Source organism: Cupressus sempervirens, chromosome 3 (genome assembly GCF_028749045.1).
Source record: "Cupressus sempervirens isolate cs-2001-9-10 chromosome 3, ASM2874904v1, whole genome shotgun sequence".
NCBI lineage: Eukaryota > Viridiplantae > Streptophyta > Pinopsida > Cupressales > Cupressaceae > Cupressus > Cupressus sempervirens.
This window is the reverse complement of record NC_143120.1, coordinates 867,388,920-867,405,594: the sequence shown is the minus strand read 5'-3', so window position 1 is coordinate 867,405,594 and position 16,675 is coordinate 867,388,920. Positions and strand designations below refer to the sequence as shown.

General features: G+C 31.9%; 1 protein-coding gene across 3 annotated transcripts in view; it reads right to left on the bottom strand.

The window, feature by feature from the left end:
- LOC149569528 (uncharacterized) overlaps positions 1 to 4,281 on the bottom strand; it is a 35,542-nt gene extending 31,261 nt beyond the window's left edge. For 2 of the 3 annotated variants that reach the window (XM_089822198.1, XM_089822200.1), the window contains exon 1: positions 4,088 to 4,281. The gene's annotated coding sequence lies outside the window, so the exon portion shown is untranslated. Of the gene's footprint in view, positions 1 to 3,938 lie in introns of all 3 variants that reach the window. The other variant, XM_089822199.1, reaches the window with a different exon arrangement.
- Between the last annotated feature and the right edge of the window lie 12,394 nt (positions 4,282 to 16,675).

The window sequence follows — 16,675 nt, the reverse complement described above, 5'->3', positions numbered from 1 at the left end:
GGGAAATGGTTCAAAGGAAAGCAATTGAGCTCAAGCACATTCCTACAGAGGAGCAGACTTCAAACATTCTCACCAAGTCACTTCCAAGAGTGAAGTTTTGCTACTCCCAAGATAAGTTTGGCATAGGGGAGAATGATGTCTTTGTTGAGAAAGAATCTCAGCTTCAGTGATCCATTTCATATTATTAATTAGTTCTTCTCTACGAGAGAAGTTCGAGGTGTAGTCCCTTTTTAATGAGTTCTTCTATGTGAGAAAAGTTTGAGGTGCAATCCCTTGTTCATGAGTTCTTTGTGAGAGAAGTTTGAGCTGAAATCCCTTATCCCACCCTTTGAGAGTAGCCATGGTGAAAGTCATGTGTGTGATTCCATCACTTTATTTGTTGTTTCTTTATTTCAGCCTCTAGGAGTAGCTATGGTGAATATTGTTATGCCAAGATAATGTGCAAATCTATGATGATATGATGGATTTTAATGACATCCATGAGGCTGAAGTAGCCTATTGGACCCACACAATCACCCCCCAAGGTAGGAGCAAAACTAATAGCTGCAGAGTTTTGGTTAACTTGTCTCTCCTTCACTGTAGTTTGATAATCAAAGCTGTTGTTCTCTTCACTTGATCCTCCTTGAATAAGTAGTTCAAGTCCCTGTTTTGTAATATCTCTATATAACCAGATCTAATGTCACTGTATGCCAGGCAATCTTTGATAAAGTGCTGCTCCGTCTCTACCACTCCCATATTACAGAATAGACACATTTTGTCTACCCACTCTTCTTTTGGAACTTGCCATCTACCAAGTTCACATCGCGACCGGTGTGAACTAGTTCTAAGTTGCACTATCAACATTTTAGCTCTCCAATCAATAGGTGCTCTTATATAGGCCTTTTCCTCATGGCTAGAAATGGGGTTAAATTCTTTAATGTAATAAGATTTTTTCCGCCCCATGTGCCTTATCCATAAAATATTGCGAAATTTTTCCATGACAAACTTCTTTATTTCTTTAATACTATCCAGGCAAGTGTGGATGTTGATATCCCATTTTCACATCTATTTGTCATTTTGCTTCATCCATGTGCTTTTCCGCCTGATGAGATTTTGTGTTGACACTATTCTTAGTTGCACCTAAGAGTGCTTGTCATGAGATGACACACTATAGATCTTTCTCTTGCTCAAAGGGAATGTTAAGTTTTGTGATAGCTGCGAGATAGATCTTACATATGATAATCGCTTTGTATTTTTGGATCCTATAGATGTCCTTTGTTCCTCTCTTTGAGATCCTTAAGTTGCTGCCTTGGGTCATCTATGTTCATATCTGCTCTTGTTGTATTTGCAGATTTGTTTTATGCAGAACTTCATATCTTTTACAGTCTTCATGATATTTCCTCATTCTTGATCATCCATAGCATTTCTGGTTTCACATTTTTAAGGCATTGTACTCTCTGGCATCATGTCTCCCCTATGATCATGTTTCGATCTGATTCTTCTTTCTTAGACTCTACGCAAATGCTGACATGGCATCTTCACTTCTGGCATTGATTCATGATTGCAACCATTTTTGTATTGTGACTTGTGGATTAACAGTGAAGTTTATGATGTCATTGGTTTCCTATCTTCATCGTTTCATATTCTCATCATCACCATTTGCATGCACCACTTTATTTATGAGGAGATTGTTCATTATTTGTAACTGCACTTTAACAGTCCTTGGTTGTGCATTTGTATATCTGCAATAATCACAAGTTTAATACTGTCCTGTCATTTTTTTGTATTCCAGAGACTCATGAGAAGTTCAGAGAAAAATTCTGAAGTTAGATGCATCATTGTATCATGTTTATTTTCTACTTGATGTATGAGCAACTAAATTTCTATCAAAGTCCTGTATATGTATAGCAGAGTTGTTTTCAAGATTACTAAATGTGTGTATCATGATTCTTAGTAGCGATACTCGGTTATGTATGACTATCTCTGATCCTTGAGTAATTACTGAGTATTAAAGACATCGCAAGGAGCAGAGCTTTTGTAATCAGTTTTGCAATTGTAATAAATGATCTATAATTTGGCAGGCTGGGTTGCTTCCCTCAGTGAGGAGGGCTTTTCCCAGGATAATTACTTGTGTTTTCTGATTGCTTAATTCATTGCATTGCATTTTGTTGCTACATTTTTATATTTCTGGTTCTAAATTTAACAATGTCCAATAGAATACTCTCTATATGCCTTGCTAAGAGGATTTCCCTACACCATTGCTAAAGAACCACCAAAGTTAATGGAAGAAAACTAGTGAAAAAATTTCCAATAGTGAATATGCAAGCATGCACTATTTGTTGATCAATCCTACTAAGATGAGGAATCATGCAACAAATCACCCTGGACCAAGAAACAATTAGATCCCTATAATATCACCCTTTTGTACCCCTCCAGATGGCTTTTCACTGCATGGTTAGTAAGGAAAAACCAATGGAAAATGGATGGTTCAGACTGCAATGATGCTCTCCAATAGCCGGAATGTGACATTTGTTGGAAGATTTATGCTCATTGAAGCCCCAAAGTTTACAATGAATTGCAAGATCTAATCCAACCCCATGAATACTGACTTGCATTTGTCATTGTCATAAAGAGTCCATCCTACCTCATGGGTAAGGAACAACTGACAGAATATGCAAGGTCAAAACTAGAGAAGTTGTACGATAGTGGGTACATACTAGTGTAAAGAAACTCAAGCAACCCAAGAATTATAACTAATCATCACATTAATTACCACATCCTAGCAAACAATAAAATTCTAGCGTCACCAATATGTACATTGCTAGATAGCTTGCCCTACCTCATATGTAAGAGAAACTAATGGAAAAAGCAAGGGAGAAACACTAGTACAATTTTCAAATAGTTACATACAGGATTCAAGTAAAACTAGGGTTGCAGCCAATTACTAGACTGCTCACCAAAGCCTTACTTATCTTATAATCCCATTAATAGAGCTACGCTCAAGCAACCTAGGATTGCAGCCAAACACTAACGAATCACCCAGGCCTTGCATGTGCTATAATCCCAATAATAGAACTATGCTCAGGTAACCTAGGTTTGCAGCCAATCATCAAACTAATCAAGCAAGCCTCACATATGTTAAAATCTCAATAATAGAACTTTGATGTAGAGTTGTTTAGCATTTGCCCCACCCAGTTGAAAAGAAATTAAGAATGTGATATGCAAGGTTAATATTATAAAGTAAATGTTGGTTTCAAGAAACCAGAGAACCAAAAGCATAACACTTGTCAATGGCTTCGGTTCAAATGATGAAGGTGCTAAGATCACCAAAATTCTGTTATAGCTTAGCACAAAAGTTGGACATGTTAAGAAGAGAAGAGAACAGTTGTATGTTCTACCACCAGTGCAAATCAAAGTACTAGGTTGTAACAACCTTCCAAAAATCCAAAGATATAACACATAACCAGAAGAACAACATCACAATAACATGTCCTACCCCTCCATTCCAATTTAAACAAAATAACTACCTGCAAGCTCAATTTTTAAGGAAGTTAAATGATTACATGAAGTTTAAAAACATGAGCATTGGCCAGCAATCCCTTTTCATCAGCCAATGGGATTGCCTATAACTAGTAGCAATGATGAAAATCTTTAATCCAACAACAGGGAACAATAAAAATCAATGGCCTTCCCATTGCAAGACTAACTAAAAGGTAAACATACAATTAGGCTCTTTAGTTCTCTGAAAGATAATTTATTTTGGAACAAAAATGATCATTCCAAATTGAAGCGAAAAACAAAACCAAAAACGAATTTCAAATGCCAAAAACGTAGATAGGCGCACCAAGAAACTAGATAAGCTCATTAGAGATAAATCCCCATTCTTATTGACCAAATGTAGTAAAATTGAAACATGTATTTTATATCATCAAGGAAAATCTATAATAGCTATAACATACCAGTTCAGTAAAACATAACCGGCTTCGAGAATTCAAAAAGCTCTTATTGTCCTCTAGATGAATAAATCGATGAGACAATCTGTAAAGTTCCCTCAAAACTGATCTAACACAAAGCCAATTTGACAAAGTTGGGAATGGAGAAGACTTACCAAAATTACAAAATATCCTTTTCTTTAAAGACAATTCTCTACTCAACCTTCAGCATGTATCAAATGTAAACAAGTTCAAGTTATATGTGAAATCGATCTTGACCTTGACAATGTCGGCCTTACAAAGAGTACCTTCATGTGTCCAAAATACCAAAGGTTTGATTGAAATGGAGCGTGATAATAAGTAATGCAGTGTGTTTTTACCTATTAACCCGAACATTAAAAATAAGCTAGGTTTGTTCCGTGGACCAATTTAGTCAATGATGTATAAAAGTTAAAATCTGATTTGAGGATGATTAATTGAAAGTAGAATGTGTAGTAAAAATTAAGGAATATTAGAGTTTTTTTAATAAATTAGATTCATAATTAATATTGAAATGTTTAAAATAAATATAAATTAATATAACTTTTAAGATGGGATAGATTGTAAATTTAATTTTAAAGTGTATTTAGGATTGGAAATTTAAGTCTTATTTGAGTTTAAATTTTATATATATATATATATATCCTAATTCAATTGTATCTGATACTATTGAATTGTGTTTCTATATATGTAAGCTTGCTATGTATAGAAGAAAGAATGAGACTTCTTAATGATAGTGAAGCCCCTAGGTTGGTTTAATGATTAGCGATTGCACCTTGGTGTGTAATGGTTATGTTGACATGGTGTGAAAAGTATATTAGGGAAAAAAAAAGTCTATTTTTAGTCTAAAATTGTGTAATATATGAAGTGGGTTGGTAGGCCATTTAGAATATGATACAAGGTCTCATTGGTTAAGTGATAACTTCAAATTAGATATAATCATAATTGAAACAAAGCCTTTAAATCACGAACATAATCAATTTATGTTATCGAGGGGGGCCTCCATAAATTTCTACTTAACAAAATGCATATAATTCTAAAAAAAACACAATCAAATATAGATTAATGTCATGTGTTCAAATACACCAAATCATAGACCTGAAATTATATTTGACAATTGTATTTAGTACATAAGCCAATAACTAGGCAAAATATAAGGAATCAGATTCTTTTATGACATACTACAATGTCAAATACAATAAATACATAAAGAGCAAATCACAACCTAACAATAACTCTTGGCATATGTCTCTTTTGAGCACACCATGGATGAGAACATTGTTGAAGTATATATTTTCCCTACCACGAAGTAGATACACTTCCTCTAAATCTTTCATGACACAGAAGATACATGATCCAACATGAGGAAGACTAGCAATGCAGTACTAATACTAGTAATGGAATTGTGTACAGTGACATATGTACATCTAAGACTAATTTAGTGACATTGTGAACACATGAGATGCATATAGCATAAATATGAAGATAGAAGCAACAATATTTTCCAATATTTCTAAAATCATTTTGTTTTGTCACTTCAATCATAAAACTTATTTGAAAAGTTGAGCAAGACACGACTATGAACTTACACATGAAGTCAAGAACATTCTAGTCATGGTTGCATTATGAATCATGACATGTCCATTAATATTTTTTCCAACTGATAAAGGATTTTAGCATCTCCTTATACAAACATGAGGCCCAATTGTTTCGTGTCTATTAGATATTTTTTCCAAGTTGTGGTTACAAAATTGAGATATTCGTACAAGAAATCGTACGAAAATATCAATTTACTTGATATCATGAAGTTAATATTATTGTTTACATGCATTGCTTGTAGAAAATCTATGTTTTATCCTAAATTTTTAGAAGATCAATTATAGCAATAATTTGTAATCATACAATTTGAGAAACATGTGTATCAATCTTGCAATATTCTCTAGATGGTTCCGAAAATATAGCTAGGAGTTTTCCACATGTTAGTGACTTGGAAAAGATAAAATTAGTTGTCAAAAGATGACAGGTCCATAATACAATTTAAGAAGGCTCATTTTAGAGACCATGTGACATATTTTATGACAATTGTAAGGATCAAAATGTGGGATAAGACTTTGGATGTGAGATACTATTTTAACTTGGTTCATGCCTATCTTGGACATTACAAGTCAAGGAGGTTTTACACATGGTATTGTAATACCACAAGTGTTTTTTAGGATGTGAGAAGTTTATAAAAGGAGGACTTGGGGAGGAGTTTGAGCATTGAGTTTTGTTTGCAAAATATGGCGCAAGAAAGATGCTTGTGAAGTTCCTCTAAACTTGAGTTGAGGTGATAGTCTTTTAAGAACTTTCATTGCAAATGTGTTGTAATTTTCTATTGATTTGATGATACATTATTCATGTCTTAAATTGTGGATTTTTTCTCCTATAAAGGTTTCCCCATGATAATCAATGTGTTATGTGTTCATTGTTTTTTCATTTACATTCTAATTTGTCTCTTGAAATATTTGTAATGATTAAGTTGAAATTGTCATAATCGTCCTCTCAAGATTAGTGTAGGAAGTGATCTCGCATACCTTTGCTTCCTTATAAGTGGTATCAGAGCCTAGCTAGTTTTGGTTCCATTTGTTGAGTACAAAGTTTTTTGAGCTAATCAAGGTTTGAGTGGGAGCTTGTGCAAAGTTTTTCATTTTCTATATTGCATGATAGTAAAGATGGGAAGCACGTTGGAGATGATTGATGTGAAGAAGTTTGCTAGCATGAAGTTTGAAATGTGAAAGTCGAAGATGGAAGATTTGTTGATTAATCAAGATCTGTGGGAAGAAGTGGATGAAAATATCCAAATGCCTACGGATTTGACTTTATTTGTATTGTAGGATGTAATAGAAAAGTTAAAGTTCTGATAAGATTTTGTCTTGCATACTTAAATTTTATAAATGTCCATGAAGAATCTACTTTGAACAACCTTTGGAAGAAGCTAAGTGATATATATCAAGAAAAATCACTTGTGAATAAGTTTTTCTTGAGGAAGAAGTGGTATTCCTTGAGAATGGAAGAAGGTGGATGAGTATTTAAGCATTTTGAAATTTTTAATATGTTGGTAACTAAGTTGACCTTAGTAGGGGTGACAATGGATGCAGAAGAAAGGTGTCAAATATTGCTATGTTTGTTGCCAAACTCATGGGGCAACTTTGTCATGGCAATAGGGAGCATTGTAGTTGTATTGAAGATAAAGGATATTAATTATTCTATACATTATAAGGAGATGAGAAGGAAGCTCTCACTAAATGGTAAAAAGGCTTTGAGTGTTTGAGGAAGATCAAGAGAAAGAGACAAGAATGAAAAATAGCATGGCCATTCTCAATCCAAGAACAAGGGGAGATCAAAATCCCCTAGTAAGTCCAAGGCAATTTGTTGGAACTGTGGAAAACTCGGTCACTTCCAAAAGGACTATAAAGAAGAAAGAAGAAGAAGAAGAACTAGGATTCTTATTATGAATCTAAGAAAAAAGATGGAGATATCTTTATTGCAACCTTAACTACTCATGTGGGTGAAAATGCATGGTTGGTAGACTCAAGTGCATATTTCCACATGACTTGTAATAAAAATTGGTTTAGTAAGTATGAAAAGTTTAATGGCATGGTAATGTGTATTTGGGTGATAACTCCTTTCTTTATATTGTCGCTTGTGAGTGTTAATGTGAATTTTTTTATGTTAGAATTAGATGATTCCATGGTGTATTGCATATTCTAGGACTAGAAAGGAAATATTTTATTTGTTAGAAAGCTAATAGTTGAGGGTGTACATATACATTTTCTGAAGCACGTGTAAAAATGACAAGAGGTGTTGTGGTGATAGCAAGAGGAAGTAGAGTAGGCATATTATACCAACTTGAAGCATACAGAGTTGAGTTCACTAATGCTTCTAATAATATTGTAACAAATACTACTCCATCGGAAAAGGAGAGAGTTTCTTTTTCAGTAGATGGTCATGGATTTTGGGTACCCATGGGTCCTTTGTCTAGTGAATCGAAGTTGCCTATAGAGAAGATGATGTTATGACACATAGACTCAGTCATATAGGTGAGAAGGGTGTAAAAACCTTGAAAAATAAGAATCTAGTTGATTGTTGAATGATTTAAATCTTGAGTTTGATTTTTGTGAGCATTATATCTATGCTAAAGAAAACCACATTTAGTTTTACTTAATTTCTCAGAAGTCTTCATGTGTTTTGGATCAAACCCATTTGGATGAATTTGGTCCTATTGATGTTCATTCTATTAATAGATCAATTTATTATATTTCTTTCATTGATTATTTTAGTAGAAGAGCATGGGTTTATTTTCTTAAGAGTAAAGATAAAGTTTTTAATTGTTTTAAAGAATTTAAAGTAATGGTTGAGTTGTAGTATGGAAATAAGACAACACGTTTGAGGATAGATACTAGTGGTGAATAGTGCTCCAATGATTTTGATACATTTTCTAAAAATTGTAATATTAAGAGACATTGTGATATTGCTATCAGGATTTAGTTATGTGATTTTGAGTCAAACTCATTGATCCATGTTTCATGAGTAGTGATTCAACATGAATCCATCTCTCATGAGAATAAACGGAACACTTAGCACTCATTGGATCTAGGTGATACTCATAGGGGTGAAACATTGAGACTTCCCGGGAGGTCACCCATCCCAATACTACTCTAGCCTGAGTGCGCTTAACTACAGAGTTTCCTCCATGGTTAATCAATATTGAGAGACATTTAATACGACTCCATATTCTCCATAACAGAATGGATTTTCAAAAAGCGTGAACAAGACCTTGATGGAGAAGGTTATGAGTATGTTGAGAGCCTGAGTGGTGCTAAAATGGAACAAATTTTCTAACCACAAACCACAAACCTTCACATAGACATCTAAATTTTTGTGGTTGTGAGGCATATGTTAATGTGCCAAAGGAGAAGCAAACAAAAATGGATAACAAAGTTTTTAAATGTAAATTCATTGGATATAGTTATGGTGTGAAAGGGTACAAGATTTGGGACCTTGTTGCACAAAAGGATTTTTATTCAGGAAGTATTAGTTTTAGAGAAAATTAGCCTTCTTCTATTTTAGTGCAACAAGAATAAATGGAAGAAAAGAAAGATGTGTTTCAACTACCTACTGCACCTAAGAAAGTCAAATTGAGATCCTTAGAAAGGCAAGAAGTTGAGGACAATTTTGAGTTCAAAATCATACGAGGAGGAAGAGGAACCTAAACTTGAACCTAATCTTGTTTGAAGGTCTACTAGACAAAGAAATTACTTGAAAGGTATGGTTATTATGCTAATGATTGGAGATGCATAATTGTTTTGAATGTTAATACTGATGAGTCAAGATCTATAGAAGAGGCTCATGGTATGAATAATTCAGTGTCTTAGAAAATAGCCATGAATGAGGAGATGAAATCTCCTAAGACAATAGATACATGGAATCTTGTGTCATTGCCTAAGAGATGGAAGCCTATTAGATATAAATGGGTGTTTAGAAGGACGATAGATTTTTTTTGGAAGCAGTGATAAATATGAAGCATGGTTGGTTCCAAAAGGTTACTCCCAAGTTGCAAGAGTTGATTATAGTGAAATTGTTTGTCGTAAAGTGAAAATGAAATCCATTATTTTTTTTTCTTTCTATTGCAACAACCCATGGTATAGAGATTGAGTAAATGGATGTGAAATCCTTGTATGGTTGAAAACAAATTCCTAGGATGTGATACCAGAAGTTTGATACATATGTGTTGAGTTTGAGAAATTTTTGGTCAAAATATGATCACTATATATATTTCAAATCTAATGATGACCATTTCTTGATTATTGCCTAATATGTTGGTGACATGTTATTTATTGGCAAAGGGAAAGGTTGGATTCTAGAATTAAAATCTTGGCTCCAAACAAAGCTTTGGAATGAAAGATCTTGGTGTAGTAAGACACATTCTGGGACTAGATTTTTATGAGAGAGAGAGATAGAGAGGCAAAATAGAAAGCTTTGGCTAGGCCAAAGTAAGTATGTTGGCACTATAAAGATTCAATATGCAAGATTCTAGATTGTTGTGTATTCCTATCACAATGGGAATGGAGCCTACTAGTTCAAAATGTCCTACACCACCATGAGAAATGCAAGACATGAGTCGAGTACTATATCAAAGTGATTCTAGAAGTTTGATGTAAGCTATGGTCTACACAAGACCATATATTGCCTAAGTAGTAGGAGTTCTTTCCCATTACACATCTAATCTAGAAAGAACACATTGGGATGTAGTGAAAAGAATTTTTAGATTCTTGCAGGGTACCTCAAAGCACTCTATATGTTCTAATAGAACAAAAAATAAGTATTCCTTATATATTTGAGGCTATGTGGATTCAAACTAGGTTAGAGATCGTGCTAGAAGAAGATCCACCAATGCATATGTGTTTACATTATTTGTTGGTGCAATTAGTTGGATGATAAAGTGATAGGTTTTGGTCACTTTGTCCACTAAAAAGGAAAAGTATATGGTAGATACTCATGTCTGTTAGGAATCCATTTGGCTCAAGAGATGTGTTCAAATATAGAGTCCAAACAGGGTGCAATGATAATTTATAATGATAGTTAGAGTACAGTTTGCCTAGTGAAGAACTTGATATTTCATGTTAGGACTAAGCACATTGATGTGCAATATTATTTTGTGGGAGATATGGCAAGGATTGAAAGGTGAAGATGTAGAAGGTAGATACTTTGGAAAATGATGTTGATTCTTTAACTAATCTCGTGAGCATTGAGAAATTCATATGATGTTCAAAGTCTATGGGCCTTTTGAACCCTAGTAGTTAGTTCCATGATAGTATGGATCCTATGACTCTTGCAAGGTTTTTGAAAAGTGGGAAAATGATGAGAAACACGTGTCTCAACCTAGAAATATTTTCTAAATGTTTCCAAAATATAGTTGGGAGTTTTCCATATGTTGGTGTCTTAGAAAAGGTAAAATTAGTTGTCAAAAGGCACTCTTTCCATAGTACAATATAATAAGTTTATTTTTGAAGATTATATGACATATTTAATGACAATTGTAAAGGTAAAAAAAAAAAGGGATAAGATTTTGGATGTCAGAGACTATTTATAACCTGGTTCGTGCTTATTTGGCAACATGAGTCAAGGAGGTTTGCACATGGTATTGTAAAACCACAAGTGGTCAATGTTGTGAGAAGCCTAAGGAGGGCCTAGGTAGGAGTTTAAGTATTGAGTTTTGTTCGCAAAAGTGGGTGTTGGAAGGATTCTTGTGAATCTCTCCAAGCTTTTTTTGAGGTGATATTCATGTAAGAACTTGCATTGCAAGTGTGTTATAATCTCCTATTGCTTTGATATACATTATGTAGGTCTTACGATGTGGGGTTACTTGTAAGTGTTTTCGAGTGATAATCATTGTGTCGTGTGTTCATTGTTACTCCATTTAAGCTCTAACTCATCTCTTGAAATCTTTGTAATAGTTAAGTTGAAATTTGCATAGTCGTCCTCTCAAGATTACCATAGGAAGTGATTTGCACACCTTTTAAGTAATTGTGTTTTATGCTAAAATTTTAAGAAAGAAATTATAGCGATCATCTTTTATCATACAATTTGAGATTGAGGTTCATCTTTAATTAACTCATCACCGTGCAAAATGTAATCCATGAAACTAAAAATATTGTACTAAATAAGACTGCTATAGCTCCACTATATCAAGAGATAACCTTTTTCAAACACCAAATCAGACTACCAATAACTCCCATATCCCACAAAAGTACAAAGACATAATATGCAGGTCTACTCTTTATTTTGTGCAATGATGGTTTAGTTGCATACATTTTATAACATGCTATTGTGATAGTTTATTATTCCATGTTATACTAACATCATGATAGTCTATGAAATATGACAATCCATGCAAAGTTTGATTTAGCTGATATGCACTTTGTGGGAGATTTGCTCCCTAAAAAATAAATTTTCTATCAGAAAATTGTCAGACTCTCTGACCAACTTATTTTTTCGATTGTACAATAATCTAAAAAAGAAAAATAGAATAAAAGAATGAAAACGTAATTTTTTTCCTTTTTGGTTGCACATGCAATATGATTGAGACCATTGAGAAAGATGAATATTTGAACATTAAATTGACTCTCTTTTTTTCTTCTTGTATGCATTATTTTTTTGTGAGAAGCATTTTCCAACATTATTTATCATTTCCATAGCTTTGGTCTCTTTGAATTTAGTTTAGTTTATTTTATTTGAATTTGTACATTGTTGTTAAATTTTTTTAAAAAATGTTCTATGTTTCTCCTATCATTAGAATTTGTTCATATTTTATGTTTCTCCCCAACATTTTACCATCAATTTTCTTCGAATCAATCAACACGCTTTATTAAATATATTTCATTTTCTACATGATTCTCTTACCCCCTTCTCTTGATTCTACGATTAATTTGTTTGCCAATGTTGCTTTAGAAGTTGGCTTTCAAAATAATATTTGGTATCATGAAAATCGCTAGGGAATAGTAGGGGAAATCATAGAGTATTCAGCTTGCAATAAGAAAAATATTCAGTCGCTTTATCAACATATTCTAACATTGAACTTTGAAGATTCACCTTCATCATATTCTATGAGGCGTCTAAAGTAGGTAGAAGCTCAGACCATTTGTATAGGTTTCTCTTCATAATATTGCCCTTCTTTTAATTTTTCTTTGCATGATAAAGTACTCTATCATAGCAATAAGAGAGGCTTTATGTTGTTTTATTTAGATTTCCTTTTTAACAAAGACTTATCCATGCATTCTAATGCATGAAGCCATTTTCTTTTATTATAAATGTCAATAAAAGGATTTGGAAATATTATAGAATATAAGATGACCAACTCTTTTAAAAGCTTAGCAGCTAGATTTTTATTTATTTTTTAACATAGAAAGATTGAGAGATTTCTTTCTAAATTAGTGGTTTTAGTAGTTTAGTAAATATTTTTTTGCTAAGTTTAAATAGTTTGGGAAGCTCCTTGTTCACATTTACTTTTTAGTTTAGTGTTTCACATATAATTTTGTTATGAAATGAAGTGTTTGATTTTGTTTATTACTTTGGATCTTAAAGGACATAATTTCAATTGAATACCAGACATAGAGTTATTAAAACCCATTTGTTTGTATCTGACCAATTCAAGGGATGATATAAATGAATTTGAAGGTTTAAAAAATAAATAAAGAGCACAACAAATCTAGGTTGCAATTCATCAAAGATATGTACACACCCATGCATAATATAATAATAATTATTATCTTATAAGTTGTATTGTCTAAGATCTTTTTATAGTTATTATTTAATATATTACTACTAAACCATGAGTCTCATAAAAAAGTCTTTTATCTCTTTTAGAAGTATCTTTGGTGCATTCCACTTAACATTAATGATAAGTAAGTTCTTAAATGATGGCTTCTAGCTTAAGAAAGACATGAAAGAGAAGTTTTTCCCTTCATGATTCAATGATGACAACTATATAAAATAGTGACATATCTAGATATGCAAATCATACTATTGTAGAGATTTTATTTGATTAATTTATACATGAAATGTCTTTTCCAAATTTAGTCGCTTGAAACATATCTTCTAAGCATGTTTTTTAATATGAAGCTTAAACTCCACATTGGCCCTATTAGACAAGTGCTTGAAATGTTTTGGAGTCTTAAAAGATATTTTAATCAACCGTTTACCAGTGAGATTTGTTTATGATAGATAATAGGCCAAAGTCGAGGTTAATTATTATTTACTATGATTAATTGTTATATGTTAAGTTCAAGTAGATTCAAATCGAAGGCCTCCTAGATAAGAGGCTCACAATTTATTATTGTGTTGTGGGTTCTCTAATGGACACAATTCTAATCTTTATGATCATATGGTATTTATAATTTTAATAAACTAAATATAACTGACACTTGCACTATAAGAGGTGTAAGGGAACAATCGATAGACAATTTTGGATGTGACTGTTTTGATCATTATTAACTTATTAGAAGATTTAATCCCTCTATTTTTTTTATTGGATTATCTTTACAATGTGTACAATTAATTATTCTTCCAAGCTATGCACATAATGTTATAGTATTGTTTTTGTCATTTCCCCTCCAATTCACAGATGTTGACATTTCAGTCAGTGTTAGGGCATCCTTGTCAAAGTCATCACTTGAAATGTCTATAATTGGATAAAGGTAGTTGATTTTTTACCATAACTTGGAAGTAAAAGATAGTGGATAATGTGACAAATGTGTGTTATATCTTGGAAATAAGGATCACCTAGTTGAAGTATACCAATTAAGGAATGTCAAATACTCTTTTCACACTAACAAAAACACTATAGGACTTAATTGAAAATAGTAGAATATCAAAAGGAATACACAAAATAAAAGCTAAACAAAGAGAAATTGGTGAGCATTAGATAAAAAACACACGTAAATATTTTGTAACACATAAAGGATGGTATTGAAATAAAAAATTGACAAAAGAAACATTTGTTCTAAAAATTGAATAAAAAATACATATCTCTTTGTGTTTGTACCTCCTCTACTTTGAAACAATAAATGCAAACCTTTCTATAGAAAAACCAACAAAGATAGTAGTCAGTATATTAAATGAATAATTGAAACTTAACAATATACAAAATAGACAACTACCAAAACTCTAACAATTGAAAATTCAATTTGAACCTCAATCATATGGATATGTCAAATACCTTTCAATGTGCGAGTCTTCTCAAATTTGTAGTTCTTTGAAATGCTTTGACCTTGTATTTGTAGATAGATTTCAGCACATGAGAAAATTTATGCATAGTTTTTTAGGAAATTTTTTTAAAAACACCAAAAATAAATAATAATAATAATAATACATTTATTATTCTAAAGATTTAGGAATCTTACAATTATTTATTCTGATTTTGATATTTTTATTTAATAAAATGGATACTTTATACTAATTATTTTAATTATTAATAAATAAATATTTTTTTAGTTTCATTGTCAAAATTAAAATCATAAAATATATATTTTTAATTAATATAAATCTATTTTATTTAATAAAGAGCATAGAAAAATTGCAGAGGTTGCAATTCATCAAAGATATGTACACACCCATGCATAATATAATAATAATATTTATCTTATAAGTTTTATTGTCTAAGATTTTTTATAATTATTATCTAATATATTACTACTAAACCATGAGTCTTTTAGAAAAATATTTTAACTCTTTTAAAAGTATCTTTAGCACCTTTTAGTTAACATTAATGATAGGTAAGTTCCTGAATGATGACTTCTAGCTTAAGAAAGACATCAAAGAGAAGTTTTTCCTTCATGATTCAATGATGACAATTATATAAAATAGCGAAACATCTAGATATGCAGATCTTACCATTATAGAGATTGTATTTGATTAATTTGTACATGAAATGTCTTTTCCAAATTTATCAGCTTGAAACATATTTTCTAAGCATGCTTTTTAATATGAAAATTAAACTCCACATTGACCCTATTAGACAAGTGCTTGAAATGTTTTGGAGTCTTAAAAGATATTTTAATCAGTCGTTTACCAATGGGATTTGTTTATGATGGATAATAGGCCGAAGCTGAGTTTAATTATTATTTAAAGTGATTAATTGTTATATGTTCAGCTCAAGTAGATTCAAACCCAAGACTTAGAAAAGGGGCTTACAATTTATTGTTGTGTTGTGGGCTCTCCAATGGACACAATTTTAATCTTTATGATCATATGATCTATTAATAATTATAATAAACTAAATATAACTAGCACTTGCGCTATAAGAGGTGCAAGGGAACAATCAATAGGCAATTTTGGATGTGACGATTTTGATCATTGTTTACTTATTAGAAGATTTAATCCTTTTGAAAATCTTTTATTGGATTATCTTTACAATGTGTACAATTAATTATCCCTCCAAGCTATGCACACAAAATCATAATAATATTTTTGTCATTTCTCCTCCAATTCACAGATGTTGACATTTCAGTCAGTGTTAGGGCATCCTTGTTAGAGTTATTGCTTGGAATGTCTATAATTGAATAAGGTAGTTGATTTTTTACCATAACTTGGAAGTAGAAGATAGCGGATAATGTAACAAATGTGTGTTATATCTTGGAAATAAGGATGGCCTAATGAAATATACCAATTAAAGAATGTCAAATACTCTTTTCACACCAACAAAAAACATTGAAGGACTTAATTGAAAATAGTAGAATATCAAAAGGAATACACAAAATAAGAGCTAAACAAAGAGAAATTGGAGAGCATTAGATAAAAAAAAGGTAAATATTCCCTAACACATAGAGGACAACATTGAAATAGAAAATTGACAAAAGAAACATTTGTTCTAAAAATTGAATGACAAATACATACCTCTTTGTGTTTGTACCTCCTCTGCTTTGAAACAATAAATGGAAATCCTTTCTATAGAAAAGCCAACAAAGATAGTAGTCAATATATTAAATGAACAATTAACACTTAACATTATACAAAATAGACAACTACCAAAACTTTGACAATTGAAAACTCAATTTAAACTTCAATCATATGGATATGTCAAATATCTTTTAGTATGCAAATCTTCTCAATTTGTAGTTCTTTGAAATACTTTGACCTTATATTTGTAGGTGGATTTCAACACATGAGAAAATTTATGCATAGTTTTT